This window comes from Myotis yumanensis, unplaced genomic scaffold, assembly GCF_028538775.1.
Source record: "Myotis yumanensis isolate MYYU_CA2020_CCGP unplaced genomic scaffold, mMyoYum1.0.hap1 SCAF_5, whole genome shotgun sequence".
NCBI classification, from domain to species: domain Eukaryota; kingdom Metazoa; phylum Chordata; class Mammalia; order Chiroptera; family Vespertilionidae; genus Myotis; species Myotis yumanensis.
This window is the reverse complement of record NW_027223756.1, coordinates 32,562,293-32,581,587: the sequence shown is the minus strand read 5'-3', so window position 1 is coordinate 32,581,587 and position 19,295 is coordinate 32,562,293. Positions and strand designations below refer to the sequence as shown.

The following is a 19,295-nucleotide window of genomic DNA, read 5'->3' as shown; positions in this document are numbered from 1 at the left end:
ATCGGCTCCCTCCCCCAATACACACCGTTCCCAAGAACACTATCAACTGGGTGTTTTGAGGGGGGGTGGAGGGGGGGGTTGAAGCATCTACCAGTTCCTGTGGTGTAACTACTCCCACCATGGCCAATTTAAAGCTCATAATGCGATGACATGGAGCATGTTGTTGGGAGGAGAGGTGCAGTTGGCTGGGTTGTGCTGGGACGAGCTGGGTACAGTGCACCACCATGAAGTCCCTCATCCGTCTGTGTTGTCGTGGCCTCAGCTGGGGCTGGTGAATGCACGGGCTGTGAGCAGAATCTGATGTAATGGCTACCTCCTGCTGTAAGGGGAAGCTGGGTTTTGCACAGTTTTGCTATTTGTGTGTATTCGTAGCTAATGCAGGAAATGGGAATTATAGCCTCAAATTACTGTCATTGGGAACCTGGAGCAGAAATGATTACCAAAGGGCAGAGATGGCTCCAACACACTAATATTTACCATTTGCCACGGGCCGCATGAAAGCCTGCGAGGCCTCTGAAGCCACCACTGTCTCCACTTGTTCTGGTTTGGTTTGGTTTTGATTACTGAGAAAGGCAGGCATATGTCGTGAAACAAGCATGGGTCTTGGAGCCAGACAGTCTGGGACCAAATCCTAGAACTGCCATTCACAGTATGTGACCTTGGGCAAGTTAGCCAACTTCTCTGCTGCTCAGTTTGCTCCTCTGTAAAGTGGGCGTATCCATGAGTACATTGCAGACTGTTGTGAGAATTAGACGTGACATGTCACGTACCTAGGATAGGACCTGGCAGAGAAAAGAAGCTCAGAGAATGGAAGCTAAGTTATGGCTACTCCAGGAAGGAAGGTGCTGCCCAAATGGCTTTTCTCAAGTGGTCATTTATCCAGGCGTTTAGAAGCTCACTGAGAATCCAGCCCCACTCACAGTTTTGCTATTTGTGTGTATTCATAGCTGATGCAGGATGTGGGGGTTGTAGCTTCAAATTACTGTCATTGGGATCCCAGAGCAGAAATGATTATCAAAGGGCAGAGATGGCAGAGGTGAGCAGGGTAGACAGTTTTCAGAATGGCAGGTTTCAAATACTTCATTTCCCCGTTAGTGATCTTTTCTCCACAAAGAAATATTAAGTTCTTTCCTATTAACCCATTGTGTAAATGATGGTTCTATCTATTTATCTATCTATCTATCTATCTATCCTCTATCTGTCTGTCTATCATCTATCTATCTATCTATCTACCTCATTTGCCAAATTTGGAGGCTATTTTTGAGTTTTGATTTAAACTATAAGTTAAATAATTACTTGCTAGTTAGAGGCCTGGCACTAAAGTGTGAAAGGCTCAAAGATGGTGAAGCCACACCATGGAAGGAGCCTGAGGGCCTTGGTTCCTGCTGGCAGAGAGCCACAGAGGGGAGCTGGCCAACCAGGAATATCCACTGTGCACTTTGCGTGAGTAAGAAATAAACCTTTTGTGTATTAAGCCATTGAGATGTGAGACAGTCATTAGCCAACCCTGACTAGTACAATTGTATAAGTGAAATGTGCTTTGAGAACTTGGAAACCACTCAAAGAGGTGGTCAGCCATAGTCCAGAGCAGCTGAACTGAGGTACAGAAGAGCTCCCATGTCACCACTGACTTAGATGTACAGCAGCAGTGAGGAGACCTGGGCAGAGAACAAACAAGTGGATTCAAATATGAACTTGAACTTGAAAGGCACAGGGCACAAATTCTACATTGCAGATGCTTCTCGCATGGACAGCTCTGTGTCAACAACCAGAAAGGTATTCATTTGAGTCCAATGATGTGTCTCCCAAGCCGCACCAGGCAGCTCAGCTGGTTTAGAGTAAACAGCAAAGGTCTTTTCATTGTCTGGTGTCCTCTCCTCCTCTTCACAACAAGGTGGCAGAGATGAGGCTCATGCAGAGTTGTCGCTATTCAATTCTGTGTGGATCATGTTAGTGTCCCCAGCCTGTGGGGGAATGTCAGTCTTCTCCGGGACCTGCCTCATAGGTTACTTTGGCCTCGTGTAGGCATGAACTAACTTCCCTGGTTGGTTCTCAGGAACGTGGTCCCTTTTCATGCAGTTGGGGGGAGGGAAAGCATCAGTGCTCAGGGTTACTAGAAAGAGTGTCCCTAAGAAGCAGAGTCCCCACGACCTCCTTTCTCTCAGCAAGCCTCTCATTCACTTCAACTCTCTCCCTTCCTGGAGCCCCGGAGCACATAAGAACTGCTGAGACATGACATACAGAAGAAGCCTACTTTCAAATGGCTACTGGCCCCACAAAGCTTCCCGCCTGTGAAAGTCTGTCCATCCTTTTATTCCCTCTCTCATTACCTGGACCATATTCTTTAGTTACTTGGAGTTGAAACCTCAAGATTGCCATTGTCTCCTGCACCCTCCCTCATCCTGTATAGTTTATTTGGTGCCAAGCATTGTTGGTTTTCCCTGTGCAGATTTCTACCTAGATCCCTCTTCCCAACTTCCACAGCCACCACCTCCGTGCGCCTCAAGCTTTCTCACCTCCTCACTGGCTCCCTGCCTCTGGCATCCCCTCCCACCTGGGAACAATCCTGCAGGCTGCGTTCCTCAGCATCTCCCTGAAGCACAGTGCTTTCAACTCCTCACAAGTCTGTTCGAAAACTTTCCACATCTTTGTTGGCCTTGACCCTGAATTGTGGAAGAGTTTCTGATGGAATCAGAGCGTCCTTTGTTCCAAAGTTTTCTTATTGTGTTCTTTCCATGGGATTGTAGAAAACATCTCCCGCCAGGCACACCCTACTGTTTTTGTGAAAATTACAGACTGCAAATAACTACTTAAGTCAACTGCCAGACACCGTACTCTCTTCAGAGGGAAAATTCCAGCTGTTGTACACGTTTATGGGCTTCATTTTTGGAGCAAAGACTTCATCAAGTGAAAAGCAGAATTTTCCAGGCCCCCCCATCTCCATTCTTATTATAAAGCATATGTGTCTGAGTAGGCTGTTTCTCTCAAGGTCAAATTTATTACTCAGCACTTATTCGTCCCCTGTGTCTGTTGACTTCCTTGGGCCCCTTCTGCAGCCTTTCAGTAGACACTTGGGGGAACACAGAGAGAGAAACAAAGAGGAGAGAGGAGTTGAGGGCGGGGCCAGCCCTCATCCACTCCTCCCTGCCTCGGGCTCCATGAATTGATGCTTTGTCTTAAAGATATTATCTGCCTTAAACCAGATTATACCCAGAATTTATTCTCAACTGAGGCCCACCAAAAGACCAGCTTCTTCCCCTGAGCATGTGTAGGGACTAGAGTGGACTGTGCTCAGATCTCCTAGCTCCCTGCACCTGGGGCAGCCTGCCTATCCTCAAAGCATTCTGAACACCACAGAGGGCCCATGAAGTGTGCTGGCCTGTCCCCTCTGCCGGTCCCCACATCCCTCAGATGCCCCTACATCTCACTTTGCCTATAGATGCATAGGCCATCCTCAGTGGCCACCACTGAGGGAGGCACTGGATTCTAGAACTTGCCCAGTATCAGGTACGCCCATCAAACCTTACCCATCCTGTGTTCCCCTCTCACCAAATCTTGCTGATCTGATAGTTATATTTTGGCTTTAATAAACTGTAATCACTCAGTAGTAACCTAACACTTTGCCATTTAAATGCAGTCCACAGACCAGGAGCATCTGCGGGTTAGAGATGCGGAAGCTCAGGCCCCCTCAGAGCTTCTGAACCACAGTCTCTATGTAGCAAGATACCAGGTGATTCTAGTGCCCATCAGAGTCTGGGAAGCACTAACTTACTGTACATTTTGCTCTTTTCAGCAGATAACTACTTTTAATGCAGGCCATTTCATGTTAATGATGCCAGTGGTTTGGCATTTCACACTTTTCAAAACCCTCACACCAGTATGAATTTCTATGGTTGGCAGAGTGAGTCCCTGGAGGCACTGGGTTTCAGCCACAGCTCAACTCTGGCATTTGACTGCAGTTTAATCAGCTGAACAGATGAATAAACGTAGAGTCCCCTGAGGGAGACAGGACAATGGGCATTATTTCCATTTTGCACATGAAGAAACTAAGGCTCAAGTAGGTTGAGACTTGCTCTAGTTTAGTTGCTAAGTGTCGGCCTAAATTCCATCACTCTCCTTGCCTCCCGTCTCCGAGTGATGGGAGGCTTTCTGATGCTCTTCACAGGGAGATTTGTGTGGCCCGCCTGGTGCAGATATGGCGTCTGATTGCAAATTCTAGAACAAGTCCGCGTGGAATGACTTTCCTGTGTTGGGGAAGAGGGTCGAGAGGCTCTGCGCAGCCCACCTGAGCCTTCATGCTGGAAAGCGGCAGGCCTCTGTCCACAGGGCACCCGCTCTGAGCTGAGGCTGGTGGGGGAGGGGGGTGGGAAACCAGGTCAGGAGCTGGGGGTGGGGGAGATGGGCACACCTGCTGCTCATTCCTCCGGCCCCTCCCCCACCGGCGGAGGAAGCAGCCCAAGGCTAGGGCAGGAGCTCCAGTGAGGTTTGTTGAGAACAGTTCCGGATGTGAAGCTTCAGTTGGAATCATTCACCCCGGGCGCCCCTTCCCTGAAGGCACTGGCCTCTGGCTGTCCACCTGGAGCTAGTTAGGTGTGGTCAAGTCCAGGGGCGCATTCGCAGGGGCGCTTATAGGCCCCCACGGTGAGATGGACAGGCCGAGTAAGTAATCAGGGGGAAGGGGGATCTGAGGCTGAAGCAGACCGCAGGAATGCACGAAGCCTCCCTGGGGAAGACAGCAAAGGATAAAGCACATGTGGGCTTTGCGGTTCCATAGATTTCTTCCAGCGCCTGTCCTGGGCCTTAGGGAGGGATGCATGGGCCCGGAAGGAGCCAGAGGGCAGATGTCTGTCTCTGTCACTTCCCACATGGCAGCTGTATCTTCTGCTTTCCTGCAGTCCTTTTTGCTTATCCATCCCATCTCTGGTTTGCAATGAAGGCCAACCCCAATGGGGGGGGGGGCATCATCTTCCCCTGGACCCTTCCTTCAGCTTAGGTGTCTGGCTGCAAAGTAAGGGGCAGAGGTAATGACACTCGTGATAGCACTTTTCTGCACACTTCACCTGCATTAAATCACTTGATCTCCACCCAACCTTAGGAGATAGGAAGGCTCTGCTATTCTCCCCATTTTACAGACAAAGCAAAAGGAACACAAAGTGGCCATGTGATTGCTCAAGGTCACACACCACCAAGTGGAAGAGCCCTTGTAACCACCTCTTGGGGTTAGGGTGGGCAGCAAGGTTTGAAGAAAGGAGGGGGTCCCCCTGGCCCCGCACAGTGCAGTAAGAGGCTCTGTGCAAAGGTGACATGCAGACACACTCTGCTCAGTGCTCTGGGCTCAGGCCTGGGTGTTTGGGGTGATGACCCTGGAGAGATGACGCCATGGGGCCGGCTAAGCATCTGAGCTTTACCCTGTAGACCGAGGGTGTCACTGAGGAGGAGTTAAAACCTGGCCCACTGTTCAGAAAGGCAGGAGCTGGCATCCTGGGGTCCTGATTAGAAACGCAAGAGGCAGGAGGCCTGGAGGCTCCGAGGAGGCTATTTAGTAGGGCAGATGTGAGGAGGTGAGGGCTCAACTGGGGCAGCGACAGGGAGGCTGAGCAGATGAGCTCCATCTGGAAGAAACGGCAGAGGAGCAATCAATGAAATGTGGCCTCAGCTCCCTTGTTTACAATGTTCCTCTTCCAGGCTGGGGCTTGCAGCCCAGAGGGGGCACTCTTCTGATGGTCCCCTCTCTGTGTGAGCCGTGACTCACTAGGACTGGGTGAAGAGGGTGAGGGTTGTGTTCAGGTTCCTAAAGTTTGGCCTAGTGCCTCCCCCCTCCCCACCGCTCTAGTCAGGGTGACACAGCTTTTCCTGAGAGCCCAACGGGGTGGTGGTGGGCCTGGAGATGGCTCCCATTGGCTTTGGTGGCCTTCCCCACCCCCACCCCCCAGCAGGAGCTGAGCCGTCGTCCCCCTGGGCTGTGAGACACTTGTAGCTGCTGGGTGGGCTGCAGCCTGGGAGGGAGGCTGTGACTGGCCAGAGGTGACTTCACCTCTCAGGAGTCTCCAGAGCTCCAGGGAATGGATGAAAGGTTTGGACATGGGCGTGTTGGCATAAAAGTGCGCTTGTAGGAAAAAACAAATTTCTTAAATTACTAATCCATTCATTCCCTGCTAATGCCTCCTGAAAGAAAACGTCAACTTGGATAACACAGCCTTTTCTTTCTTAGAACCGACTGAACCCGTAATTCGGAAGTTGTGCCTCATTAAGGCCATTGCCCAGGATTACAAAGCCCTAAGGCCCAGCTTGACCAGGGCGTGGCTTCCTGGTTCCGGTGCCTTTGCCATGTGGTTCAGTCCCAGTTCCCTTGGTTAGTATTTCCTGGCTTTTACTTGGAACAAGTAGATTCCTGTCAAGATTTACACTTTAATTCCTAACACTAACATCTGTGCCAGTTATTCAGAAGCACGGTTTCCAAGCGTCTGTTCCAAGGCTTTGTGACGGAGTAGCTTGGACCCCTTGTCACCTATTGGTGTGTTTCCACCTTGAAAAAGAACTCTCACCCTGGCTGGTTTTGCTTAGTGCTTAGAGCTTCAGCCTGTGCACCAAAGGGTTGTGGGTTCGACTCCTAGTCAAGGGCAACATTGCACCACAGTTTTACTTGACGTTATCTATCATTGAGGAAAACTGGGTAACGGCACATGGGACCTCATTATTGCTTACAACTGTGTGTGAATCTATAATTATCCCAAAATACAACACTTGATTTTTTAAAATAGCTACCATTGAGAATAGAAATTAAACAAAATAAAGAAGGACTACATTTTCATTTTACAAATCTAGGATTGATATTTCCCTTTGGGCTTTTCAAATGCAGTCAAATTGACTTAAAAGACAGGGAATGAGCCCACCTGTGTACCCGGGACAGCAAGTGTGTGCATGCTGCGCTGTCCTGGAGGAGTGGCTGGGCTGCTGAGCAGGCCTGCAGGACAAGCAGAGGAATGGAGACCTGGCTCCCATCCCTCCCATGGAGCCCCTAGGGAAGGGATGGGGAGTCAGTGGGACGGGAGAGAAGAGGACGCCCCTGCATTCCCCCTGGGGATGCGCCTTCAAAGGAGCAGCAGGGGGCAGGAAGGGAAGGCACTCAAGCTGATGCATGAAGAGGGACAGGCAGGGGCTGAGAGTAGAAGAGCCTTCAGTCAGGGGAATGCAGGGACTTGCTGGGGAATGTGGCAGGGCGTGAGGGATGCAGAACCAGAGCCCCTGGGGATGGCCCTGCCCCCCTCCTTCTCACATGGCACAGGCATACAGCAGGTCCTCAAATAAAGCCCTTTTGTTCAGCATTGTTTCCTGTAAGATTGATGAGATGCTGTAGGAACTTAGCCCTGTTTATATCCATTAGCCTGAAGTGGAAATAGTTTTGGTATAAGTCCTTTTGCTCAAAGTCGCAGAACTTACTGACCTTAAGTGAGGACTTACACACCAACTTCTTCGGCTCCAGCTCAGTTGGAGGTCGGGAGGGAGGCAGAGCGTGGGCAGAGCGTGGCTGCAATCCAGCTAGAAGGGCTTCCTTTGAACCAAGTTCTGAAGAGGCTCAGAGATCAGCTGGACCAGTAGTCCCCCCAAACACCATTTGTGTGTCAACTGCATATAATCAATCCATTTCATTCTTTTAGTTGCTGAGGTGGAACAACGCAGTGGCCCACAGTCACTGCAGGCCCTGCTCACTCAGCAGCTGAGCTCCTTTACGTGGGGTGGGGCGCTTCCCCCAGGCCATCCCACTCAGGGTGATCCACTTGACCCAGGCCCACCCCAGGTCTTATACTAGGCCCTATTTCTTGCCTCCAGCGGAGCTGAGGAAGGACGGCTGCTTGGACCCACGGGGGATCTATGTTGCCCGTTTGTCCTGCTGTTGCCAGGGCCCAGCCTGAAAGCTGTTGGTGGGGATTACTGGCTGGGCCCCTTGTGGAAGGAGGATATGGGTTGTGGTGGGTGCCAGGCCCTTTGCTGGGCGCTTCACAGAACACACACACACACACACACACACACGCACACACACACACACACACAGTTTACAGGCTGCCCTCACCCCAGTGTGGGTCCTCAGGTCTCATGCAACAGACGAGGCTGTGTTCACACTGAAACCCAGGTCTGTCCAGGTCCAGGGCCATCTCTACACAACATGTCGTTGACTTATTCACTCTACGGGGCCTTTCACATCTCCTCTCTCCTCCGATGTGGCTAGGGAGCATAAGGGTGACATGTCCAGAGACACCCTGGGCTGACTTCATGTCCTTCCACCTAAACTTCATGACCCTCCCGTGACCTGGGACCCTTGTGTGGCTGAGGACCCCTTTACAGAGGGGTAAGGTGGCTCTTCATGGAAATCAGTGGCCCCTGTGAGCCCAACACTTGCTGCTGGTACTGACAGTGGGTTCCTCAGAGTGGCTGATACCCAGAGAAGGCTTCATGGCCCCTGCACCAGCAGGTATCGGTCCCCCACATACCCCAGCCCCAGTACAACCCTGATGGATCCTGGTTACTCGATTTCCCCCCACAATCCACTGCTCAGAGATGCCAGGGTGGGTTGAGAAGGAGAGAGGAACACCATCCAAGCTTAGAAACCACTGGACTCACAACAACAAAAAAAAGGGGAGTGGAGCAGGACAGTGAGAAGAGGGAGGAGACTCTTGGGGTGCTCCTGTGGGGGAAGGGGTGGACGTTGAGGAATCCTCTGGCAGTAGTCAGGGAGCCTGGGTCTGGCCCGGCCTCTGGCACTGACCTACTGCATTGTGAGGGTGCATGTGAGGGTGCAAATGCTGCTCGCAGGAAGGGGTGCTTTGGGGCAGGTAGCAGAGGGGAACCTGGGAAGAGGGCTCTGAGCTCCCATCCCCATTTTTACCTGTGTCGTCCACTTCTGTCTGGTTAGACACTGGGACCCACCAAGGACTGTGTGGAAAGGATTCACAGCTGAAGCTGGTTGGAGGCTCCAGCTAGACCAGTGGTTCTCAACCTTGGCTGCACATTAATCACCTGGGAATCTTCTTAAAATCCTGATTTCTGGGCCTCATCCTCCGGAAATTCTGTTTCTTTGTTACTAATGTTGTGGCCCCACCCCACAACAAAGAAACAGCATTTCCGGAGGATGAGGCCCAGAAATCAGGATTTTAAAAAGATTCCCAGGTTATTTGAATGTGCAGCCAAGGTTGAGAACCACTGAGCTAGACGGTCTGAGGACTGCACAGAGCAGGACTCTGCTCTCCAGACCGAGTGTAAGAGCGGGAGGGAAAAGAGAAGGAGGGGTTCCTGCAGGAGGAAGAGACTGCTAGAGGGCTGTGGGTCAGGGGAAGGAGAAGGCAGCGAAGATCTGCGTGTCTGTGCAGGCTGCTGACAGCCTGGCTCACTGGCAGGATGAAGCCGGAGCTCCGGGAAGATTCACCTGGACCAGCCCGAGGAGGATGGGCTGTGATGCCCTGGAGTTCCTCTCGGATTATTATAAGATGTGCTCTGGTGACAACGTGGTGCTGAAAACCCGCAGAGAGGACATTGGGCCCAGGAACACGGGGCTTCTCCAAGCCGCTCCTCTTCGGGGCAGCCTGAGCAGTCCGTCCCCAGGCTCTGGCCGCCACGCGGGGGTGGAACAGTATACTGTGGTTTGCCTTTGTTGTCAACAATTTCAGAGGGCCCGGAGCAGCACAAAAGTTTAAAATCAGTCCTCTCTCCTGAATCTGGGTACAGACTGGTTAACGGAACAGCCAGGGATCAGGAATCTGTTTTTCTCTTTTCTCTTCTGCACCTCTAACATTTTTTAATTCCTGTTCACGCTACTTGAAGAAAGCACTGTCAGTCTAACTGGGTCTGTCTGTTGGCCTATCCTCCCGAAGTCCCATGTGACCTGCCCCCAGCCTCTCACGCTGTGAACAGCAGCTGGTGCCTCCTGGGCAGGTTGATGGGCTGTCCCAGGGCCCGTGGCTGGGGGAGGCGGGGAGGGGGGGAGCACAGAAGGAGTTGTGTCTGCATTTTTACTTCCTTCCTCTTTCCAGGCATTTGGCTGCTCCTCCACATCTTTCTTTATGGCGCACATCAGGAACGTGGTGTGTGTTTGGATCACACTCCTCCATTTACAAGGACATGTGGCCTTGGGCCTCTGGGCCTCCAGCTAGTTTCTTGTTTTGTCAGCCTCAGTTTCCTCTCCTGGGGGTGGATAGCCATTTATGGACTCTGCCTGGAAGAGAACAAAGGAGAGGAGAGCCCGGGCCCCATCACAGCTGAGCTACAGCCTGGCTGGGCTCCAGGGATGGAGGGACAAGGTTGGCGATAGGGCTTTCTCCAAGACCCCTGGCTGTCAGGACCGTGACGGGGCCATTGCTGCTGTGGCTTCAAACATGAGTGATTATAACAGGCAACGCGCCTCTCTCCAGCTGGCTGCCCAGACAGAGCCAGAGCGTGGGGACTTGATGGGTCTAAGTGACCACTTTGCTCCCTAGACAACATCTCCTCTCCCGAGAGGCCTGCTTGGTGAGGTGTCTTCTGGCCAGTGCAGTGGCCGGGCCCTGTGGCCTCTGGGGGCTCAGGGTTTCCTGATTCACAAGGCTCCTTGCTAACAAGCGTTTTTATGGTCCGACTCCCCCAAATTTCCCTGTGGCCTTCTGTCTCCTTAAACTCCCCCTTGTGCTGAAATCCTTGATGACAACACCCAGCCATGTTTTTTCTGTTGGCTAATCAATTTGCAGAGAGAGAGAGGGAGAGAGAGAGAGAGAGAGAGAGAGAAGTGGGAGGTGGGGTACCAGGGACTTCTGAGGGACACACACCCTTGCAATCCTCCCTCTTTATTTTTTACTTAATAATGGCACAAACCGCAGTGTAACAACCATAACAGAAATGTTGCTTTAATCACTCCTAATCACATAACTCAAGCAAATCAGCTGTTTTTCATCTTCCCTCCCAGAGACCGTCACAGACATTTTTCTGAATAGCCGTAATCAGAACAATTCTGCATCCTGTGTGTCCCTTTATTCCCTCGCCCTTGCCTCTGTTGAGGCACCCCTTTAATGGCTCACTCAACTGTGGCTTCTGACATCCCCTTAAATGGCCATCACCACCTTACTTGTAAGAGCCCAGATTAGCTGGGAACACATTTGGTTATTTCTCTCCTTTCTCCGTGTTGTTGAACTCTAGGGATACCTGGCATAGATGCTTCCTTGGGAAGGCATGTTACTTTTCCAAGACTGGAGCTCTGCTCCATGCCTCGGGCGTGAGCAAATGCTTTCATTTTCCAAAGAGGCTTGGCCGGACCCCTTGCACACACACTTTCATCTATCAGAAGCACAGCCAGAGTTCATTCCTTTCCTGGTGTTTTGTAATGCGAATTCATCTTCAACTTTCCCTCCTTCCCCCGGCCCTCCTCCATCATCATCATCATCGTGCTAAGTGCTGTCAGGTACTGAGTATTTACCCCGTGCCGCACAGTATTTCCTTGTACTGTTGTTTCGTCTAATCCCATCCGTTACTATTGTTCTTCAGTTACAGAGGGAGAAAGTGAGGCCCAGGACGCTGAAGTGGCTTCTTGGAAGTCTCATAGCTCTCAAGTGCCAGAGGCATCTGTCTTGTCCAGCCCCACACCCCTGGGAGCCAGCCCTCTAGGTGGGTGAGCCTTTGCACCATGTGGCTCCTCCCACGAGGGCCCTTCCTGCAGAGCAGACTTTAGCGTAAGGCCCCTAAGGAGGGCTGCCGGGCCCAAGAGCCTTGCTGCCTTGCTGAGTTTGGTGCCATTTTTAAGTAAAAAAGAAAGAGGGAGGATTGCAAGGGCGTGTGTCCCTCAGAAGTCCCTGGTACCCCACCTCCCACTTCTCTCTCTCCCTCTCTTCCTCTCTCTCTCTGCAAATTGATTAGCCAAAGGAAAAAACATGGCTGGGTGTTGTCATCAAGGATTTCAGCACAGGGAAACACCACACACTGGGTGGCTTAAAAAACAGACGTTTTTTCCCCTCACAGTTCTGGAGGCTGAAAGTCCAAGATCAAGGTGTGGGCAGACGGGTGCTTGCTGAGGGCCTGCTGTGCCGTAATCTCACGAGGTGGAGGGAGAAGGGAGGTCTCTGGGGTCTCTTTTCTAAGGGCATGAACCCCGTCCATGAGGGCTCCACCCTAATGACCTAATCCCCTCCCAAAGGCCCGCCTCCAAATGCCGTCACATGGGGCACTGGGTGTCAACTTATGAATTTGGGGGACACAGATATTCAGTCCATAGCACTTACCAAGCACACACACTCTCTACCCCACACCACAGGCACCTGGAAGTTGAAGGTTTCCTGGCTCAGATGGGAGCCGAGAGGCCATGTGTCCTATACAGAGATCTGGGCCCAGAGATGACACGGCCTTGTCCAGGGTCACAGTATGAGCCATGGCACAGCCAGGCTAGAACTGGGTCTCTTGACTTGTGACCAGGCTCTGTCCTGCTCCCTGGGAAGTAATTTTAGCAGACCACATTGGAAATTGAAGGGGAGGTTTAGAATTATCCAACCGTTCTGTTCTTAGAAAATACTGGTGATGCCTGAGCCAGTTTGGCTCAGTGGATAGAGTGTCGGCCTGCAGACTGAAGGGTCCTGGGTTCGATTCTGGTCAAGGTCACATGCCCGGTTGCCAGCTTGATCCCCAGTAAGGGGCATGCAGGAGGCAGCTGATCAATGATTCTCTCTCATCATTGATGTTTCTCTCTCTCTCCCTTTCTCTCTGAAATGATTAAAAATATATTTTAAAAAAATGCTGGTGTTGTCACATATAGACAGGTCTGGACAGGAACAGGAGAGAAGACAGTGACTAGCTCATGGAGGAGAAGGGAGCCAACAGCGTGGACTTGGGTATGTAGGAAACACAGTCCTGGGGCCCTGAGCCCGGCCTCAGCCTGCTGACTTGACTTGTCAGAGGTACTGCAAAAGCTCCTCCCAAAGGGATTTCCCAAAAGGTGGGGGCTGTCCTTTTCAGTCTCCCACAGGCAACAAAATCCCTGAGAGGGGCCATAGCCTTCTTGGGCAGAATTAAAGCTGCTACAGGAAAAGATAGCTTGGTTCACTGATTCTCTCAACAGACACTTATTCTAGGTCAGGCCATGGGAATAACAGAATGAAACAGACAAGCTTCCTCTCTTTATGGAAACTTCACTTTGGTGAGGATAATAAACCAGGACGAAAGAGAGAAATTGAGATGTTGTAGGGACTGTGAGTAGAGGTGTGGCCAGGAACAGCCCTTCTGAGGAAGAGGAAGAGATGCTGAAACCTAGGAATCTGTCCAGGTCTGAAAGGCAGAGCACTCAGGTAGGGGGACAGCAAGTGCAAAGGCCCTGGGGTAGGAAACAACTGGGTGAGTTGCAGGAAGAGAAAGAAGGCCAGTGGGAACAGACTTTATTTTAGGTTCAGCATTGGTGCTGCTTAGAGCAGCGGTTCTCAACCTGTGGGTCGCGACCCCTTTGGGGGTCGAACGACCCTTTCACAGGAGTCGCCTAAGACCATCAGAAAACACATATATAATTACATATTGTTTTTGTGATTAATCACTATGCTTTAATTATGTTCAATTTGTAACAATGAAATTGGGGGTCACCACAACATGAGGAACTGTATTAAAGGGTCACGGTATTAGGAAGATTGAGAACCACTGGCTTAGAGCAAAGAGAGAGCCCACTGGAATTCCTGGCCTGCATCACTCAAACAGCTTGCCTCCTCACCCAAGACATCCACCTGGGCTGTGTGCCTCCTTTGCCTTTGAAAGTCAGACGCCTGCATTTGCATGCTACAGGGAGCAGCCACGTGCTGCTGCTCTAGCGCAAACAGTAGCTTCTAAATGCCGTGCTCCCTCCAAATCCTCTCAATACCCTCACTCTGATGGGTTGTTTACATTTCTGATAGCTTCGTCCTCATTAGAGGCAGTTAACAGATCAAAACAGCATTTCTTGGACCTTGTAATCAGTTGTGTTAGTTATGTTTACCTTTTGGTTACTAGGCAGACTGCAAGGGTTTGCAAAAAACCTGCCTGTTATTTAATTGGAGAAAGCTGCTCTCATTAAGGTCTGTTAGCTAAACAGCCATTAGTTCTCCTAAAGACAGCCCTGAGCAAGCCACGCCTACTCATTTGCTGGTTGCTGATGGACACTAACTGGCTCCCAGATCGCACCTGGACAGAGACGGTGTCAGTGTTTCATCCTGCCTGTGGGCAGGGGTGATCCAGGTGAGCACTTTGCTGAGGCCTGCTGCTGGGAGGGTGGTGCCTGGCCTGCTCTGCCAGTGGCTCAGAGCTGACAGAGTGAGTCCTCATCCGTCTCACCTCCTTGCCTGTCCTTGAGGGCTGCCAACAGGGCAGGGTGAGGGGTGCCTCACCTGGTGAGGCTCTCCCTGGTGAGGGATGAGCTCTCCCTGGCATACGCAACATGTCTCCTCTGGGTCCCCAAGGCAGGATGGGAGGCCGTGATGGAGCCCAGAGCAGCACAGCACACAGGCCCATCTCTGCCATTTTCTATGGACAGTCCCATCTCTGTCCTTTTTATTCTAATTACACTTTTTGAGATCATTGTAGAGTCACATGCAGTTGTAAGAAATAATATAGACAGATCCCACATACCATTACCCAGCTTCCTCCAAAGGTAATGTTTTGCAGATCTTTAGTACAACATCACAACTAGGATATTGACCTCGACAGTCAAAATGTAGACATTTCCATCACCATAGGATCCCTCATGTGTCCCAGACAGCCACACCACCTCTGTCTTGCTTCACCCCTCTGATCATTCTGTAACCACTAAACTCTTCTCCATTTCTATCATTTTGTCCTTTCAAGAATGTTATATAGATGGACTCATACAGAATGCAACTCTTCGGGACTGGCTCTTTCCACTCAACCTTATTCTCTGGAGAGTCATCAGGTTGTTGTGTGGATCAATAGTTCCTTTTTACGGTTGGGTAGTGGTCTATGGTGTGGCTCTACCACTGTCTGTTTAACCTTTCACCCATTGAAGGCTGCTGGTTGTTTCTAGTTTGGAGCTACTATGAAGACGACTGCTCTATATGTTCCCGTACAGATTTTGGTGTGAATATCGTGTCTTCATGTTTGTAGGAGAAATTCCTAGGAAATGCATTGCTGGGCTCCATGGTAGTGGCATGCTCCGCTCTTTAAGAAACTGTGTTCCTGTCTTATACTCGCACCAGCAATGCGTGAGAGATCCAGTGTCCGTGCATCCTCCCAGCATTGGTGTGCTCACTATTTTTCATGTTAGCCATTCTGATAGGGGAGTGGTGACATCTCATTGTGATTCTAATTTACATTTCTAATGGCTGATGATGTTGAACATAATTCCATGTGTTCTATTGGTCACCTGCATATCCTGTTTGGTGGAATGTCTTGTCTTCTGTCCATTTTCGAAGTGGACTGGTTGTTTGGTTTTTTGAGTGTTGTTGTTGTTGTTGTTTGGTGTTGTTTGGTTTTGCAGGTTATTTACATAGTCTAGCTACTCATTCTTTGTCAGCTAGGTGATCTGTAAATATTTTCTCCCATTCTGCAGCTTATTTTTCATCCTCTTAGAAAAAGCTTTCTTTTTAATGAAGGCCACTTTATCAAGGTTTCCTTTTAGGAATTGTGCTTTTGATGTTGTGTCTAAGAACTCTTTCCTGGCCCTGAAGATTTTCTCCTATTTCTTTTCTAAATGTTTTATAGTTTTACATTTAAATTGGTAACTGAGTCAGTTTTCATATAAGGTGTGAGACTTGGTCAAGGTTCACATCTTTGTTTTTTTGCCCACAGATGTCCAATTGTTCCAGCACCATTTGTTGAAAAGACTCTCTTCCCTCTTATTAATTTGTGTTTGCACTTTTGTCAAAACACAGTTGAACATATTTGTATGGGTCTATTTCAGGGTCCTTTCTTCTGTTTCATTGACTATGTGTGTGTCTGCCAATACCACACACTCTTGACTGCTGTGGGTACATTGTAAATCTTAAATCAGGTAGAATGATTCTTCCCAATTTACTCTTTTAAAAAATTTATTTTAGCTATTTTGTGTCCTTTGTCTTTCCATATAAATTTTAGAATAATCTTGCCTATATATCTACAAAATATCTTGCTGGGATTTTGATAGGAATTTTGGGTTCTTTTTTTTTAATATAACTTTTCTATAGCTAGCATATATTTCATATATTACTTTTAATAGGTTGAAAATTTTAAAAAGAGCAAAAAGAAAACTGAGAATGTCTACCTCGGCATGTGTCCTGCATAGACTGTTTCATAACAGCTGTCTTCCACTTAATATTGTGACTCTTTTTCCATGGCAATAAACACATTTCTATGTTATAATTTTAAACTATTTCATAATATTTACTTGTGTGGATACAGCATTATTTATTTGTTGGATATTTAGGGTTTTTTAAATTTTTATTTACGTTTCCTTGTTATAAACATCTTAGAGCCACATCTCTGTAAATATCTTCAGTTACTTCCTTAGGAAAAACTTCTATGAGTAAAATAACTGGTATCTGCTTGATTGTTCCGTTTTCCTGACCTCAGATGGAGATCCAGTTCCTTACCTGAGCCATTTGGTTATTAGCTCAAAAGAGGACTGAGCACCCACCCAGTTTCTCCCTCTGGCTTCCTACCAGCTGGGCTTCATCCCGTTGGCATGTCCCCACCCCAGGACGGGGTCTTGGATGGAAGAGCAGAGGCAGGAGAGATCCAGTTCTCCGAACTCTGTTCTTCACCTCATCTTTGAGGCTCCCTGCAGTTCAGCACTTGCGCCCTATTCTACCCCAGGTGTAGAACAGATGGGAAATGATGCTGTGTCTTCGTCTGAGACATCCCCACACCCCTCCAGTTGCCTAGTGATTCTCTGTTCTTCCTACTTGGAAGAAGGTACCAGGGGCGCATGGGCCCTTCCTGGCATCATTGTCACTTAAAAGCCGCCCCCCCCCTCCCCCCCGCCTCCCTGAATGGCATGTGACTATTTAAAGAAAATTCTTTAAAGGCTTCAAAGAGTAATAGGATAGTTTCTGAGATGCTGGTTAAAATTCTTGAATATGTTTGAGGGATTTACATTTTCAAAGAGAGAATGTTTTCTGTTTGATGTTGAGAAAAGATGATTTTTTTCCCTTTCCTGTGAATTTAAATAATCTGCTTGACTTTCTAGTGGAAAAACCGCAGTGTTCTTAGATTCTGGATGTGGCATTTGTTAGAATCCTCAGTGATTGACTGAGGAAAATGTGTGTATAAATGATTCTAAAATGTTTTTAAACCAACGGCCATCTGTAAGTTGTCAGCTTTTAAAAAACGGCATCTTCTGTGAATAGGGAAACTTCATTTCTTTGAAGGAAAGTCACACAAAAATAGCAGTTTTGAATGATCTTTAATAAGGACCCAGAGTACGTTCCAGAAGAAATGGAATTAGTCTGCCCCCTTGTGGATAACTAGGAAAGTACCTATCTCCCCCACTAAAAGTTACATGTAAGAATTCTGAGGGAACTAACTGTAGGGTATGTATTTCCTTCTCATTTAAAAATAATAGTAAGTACATTTTATGTGAAATTTGTGTTAAAATAAGAGGATATCTCTGTAATACCTGATTGGCTTTATGACTGGTATTTTTAAATAGAGCACACAAAAATAAGTACAAGCGGATATATATATATACACTAGAGGCCCAGTGCACAAAATTTGTGCATGGGTAGGGTCCCTAGGCCTGGCTGGCAATCAGGACTGATTGGGGCCTTCCAGCTGCCGGCCAGGGCCTTCCTTCCCCTGGCTGCCGGCCTGGGCTTTCCTTCATTCTGTGCTGCCCCCTGATGGTCAGCACACATCATAGCATAGCGAGCGGTTGAACTCCCGGTCAGTTGAACTCCTGAGGGGACAATTTGCATATTAGCCTTTTATTATATAGGATATATGAAATTTTAGGGTTTCCTGTCCTGTGTTCCCAGAGCAACAATCTGCATGTCCCTGAATATATCCTGTAAACTGAGAGGTTCAGAGGTTGTGGGTGAGGAAACAATAATCATTACTGCCATTTGCGGGCAGGCTGCTATATCCCAGGCACTGTTCTTACCGTTATGACTGCTCTGCAAATGAATTCTCATAGCAGGTTTATGCTGATATCATCTCATTTTATAGCTGAGCAGTCTGAGGCTCAGAGAGGCTGAGTAGCTTCCTCAGAGTCACACAGCTGGTAAGTGGCAGAGCTGGGATATAAAGGAAGGTCTGCCTGGCCCCAAAGCCTCAGTGCTTCCTACCAGAGGGCTGGAGGCACACACCCCGTGAGGGGACAGGGACTTAAGAAGCAGGTGGCCTTGTTCCTGCCCCGGAGATCACAGCCATTCGCTCTGTAACACAGTCTGAGAAAGGGGGCAGAAAACATCTTGAGCCCCTGTTATGAGCTGAATTGTTTCCCCCAAATTCACATTAGAGCACTAACCCTTAGTACCTCAGAATTAATCCTATTTGGAGATGAAGCTTTTAAAGCGGTAATTAAGGTAAAATTAAGTTATTAGGATGGGCACTAATCTAATATGAAGGTGTCCTTATAGCAGACACACGCAGAGGTCAGTCATGTGAAGACAAAGGGACAAAACAGCCATCTATAAGCCAAGGAGAGAAGCCTCAAAAGAAACCAGCCCTGCTGACACCTGGTCTCAGACGTCCGGCGCTAGGACTGAGAACATAAACGTGGTGTGTAAGCCCCCAGTCTGTGGGATTGTGTACGGCAGCCCCAGCAGACTAAGAGCACCTGTGGTCATCGGGCAGGTTTCTAGGAGGAAGGCTGCTGGCTGGCTTGGTGGGAGAGGGGCTACCATCTGAGAGAAGGCACAGAGGGGGGGCATGCTGGGTGTGTTGGTTGCACAGCAAGTCCAAGTCCAGGCCCCCCAGGGGGAGCTGGCTTTCAGCAATGGAGAGAGGCAGATGGATTGGGAAAGACCTAGAATGCCAGACCCAAGCAAGAGGGAGCAACCAAAGGTTTTTTTTGTTTGTTTGTTTGTTTTTAATTTTTTTATTGCTTAAAGTATTACAAACGGTATTACATATGTGTCCCCCCCCCCCCCCGCCCCCCGGTCCTTGACAATCCCCTGGCCTCCCCTACCCCCCAGTGTCTTAGGTCCATTGGTTATGCTCATATGCATGCATACAAATCCTTCGGAGCAACCAAAGGTTTTGAGCAAGGAAGTGACGAGATAAAATCAGAATTTAGAAAGAGAGCCCAGGCAGCAGGTTGGGTTGGCCGGGGAGCTATCTGAAGGTCAGGGTCAGCTGAAAGAGCTGTCCAGGATCAGAGTGTTAAGGGCCAGAATGAG

The 19,295-nt window shown here is 49.2% G+C and overlaps 1 long non-coding RNA gene across 1 annotated transcript in view; it reads left to right on the top strand.

Annotated features, from left to right (window-relative positions):
• LOC139011666 (uncharacterized) overlaps positions 1–18,602 on the top strand; it is a 54,450-nt gene extending 35,848 nt beyond the window's left edge. The window contains exon 3 of the long non-coding RNA XR_011471617.1: positions 18,534–18,602. This is a non-coding gene — a long non-coding RNA (uncharacterized lncRNA). The remainder of the gene's footprint in view (positions 1–18,533) is intronic.
• Positions 18,603–19,295: the final 693 nt, after the last annotated feature.